The sequence below is a fragment of the Uloborus diversus genome, unplaced genomic scaffold (assembly GCF_026930045.1).
Source record: "Uloborus diversus isolate 005 unplaced genomic scaffold, Udiv.v.3.1 scaffold_644, whole genome shotgun sequence".
In the NCBI taxonomy this organism is placed as follows: domain Eukaryota; kingdom Metazoa; phylum Arthropoda; class Arachnida; order Araneae; family Uloboridae; genus Uloborus; species Uloborus diversus.
Window position 1 is genome coordinate 83642 of NW_026558840.1, and position 1627 is coordinate 85268.

Sequence of the window (1627 nt, forward strand, 5' to 3'; positions counted from 1 at the left end):
ATGAGTTAAGGGGTGGTGGGGTAAACATTCGAGCGGTCTGTGAGACCGCACCTCCCCTGTTAAGGGTTAAGTAACTACAAAGACCAATGAGGAGGTGCTCCATCTTGTTGGAAGATAAGATCGGGACTGTCCTCAAGCAGTTGCGGAACTAACCAAATTTCCAGCATGTCGAGATAATTGTCACCTTTTACAGTTTGTTCTGCGAAGAAAAACGGCTCATAAAATTTTTCACGTGACATTGCACAGAAAACGTTTCCTTTTGGTGAATCTCTCATAAACTGTTGAAATTCATGAGGATTTTGATTTCTCCACACTCTTACATTGTGACGATTAAAATGTCAATTCATCTGAAAATACCAATTTTTTGGCGAAATCTTCACTTTCTAATTCCATTTGCATTCAGACACAAAAGTCTAATCGATTCACTTTATCATTCTCTATTATTAGTTGCAGCAACTGTTAAACGATATGATTTAAAATTTAACTTTTTACGCAAAACTTTCCATACCGTTTGATGTGGCATTCGTAGTTCACGGCCGGCAACTCTCGTCGACTTCCGCGGGCTGCGAACAAAACTCTCCCTCACCTTCTCCATTGACTCCCCCCCCCGTGTCCGTTTACCTTGTCGTGGTGAGTGGCTTGAGGTGTGGTGAGTTCGGGGCGAGCTCTTGGGAGGAGTAGTGAACCCCCAGTTGCTGAAACAGAATATTGGCGGAAAGGGACTATTTTCGCTTCTTTCCCTCATCACACTTACCAAATTCGGACGAAAACCCCTAAGCCAAGGTGTCTTTACCGTGCCAATGGCTGCGTGGTACCGGGGGTAATCGGTGCCTCAAACGGTTGACGTCAAGGATAGCAGGCGAACCCTGGTGTAAAAGACTTATCCCTGCGCAGGGGGGCTACACAGGGGCTAGACCCCATTTTTTCCCTCAGTTCCCAGTTTAATTTATGGATGATAACATAAGGAATACCTCTCCCCCACGTGGGGAGCGTCAGAATGAATCGTTTATATCTGCAAAATGTTTTATAATCAAAAGGAACGAAAATCTAACATTTACTGCTGTATCCCCATCCTTAAGTAACAAAGCATTAATAAATATTATCGGCGAGTTCCAATAAGTAAAAAAACTACGCACTGGCGAACTATTAGTTGAAATCAAACACCCTTAACAATAAAGAATAAATACCTTTGTGCTGAGAATTAAAAAGTCAGTAATCCAACATTATTAAGCACAAAACTTGCAAATGATTGCAGACACGTGTTTCGGTGTTACAAGAACACCTTTTTCAATGCAAAGAAGTGTGAGCTTTTGGATGAAAAGTCATCCGAGAAAAACAACACGGTGGAACAGGAGATAGTATAAATATCAAAAAATAGAAATTGAACAAAACAAAAAAGATAAAATGACACCTGGAGACAAAATTTATTATATAATTCCATCAGGAAAAAAAAACCGTTAAGTAATAAATTTTAAAAGAAAACCCATAAACAATGCAAAAAGTCCAAAAATGAAACCACTCATAATAAATTAGCAATAAATTTATGACTTTTCATCAAAAAGCTCACACTTCTTTGCATTGAAAAAGGTGTTCCTTGTAACACCAAAACACGTGTCTGCAATCATTT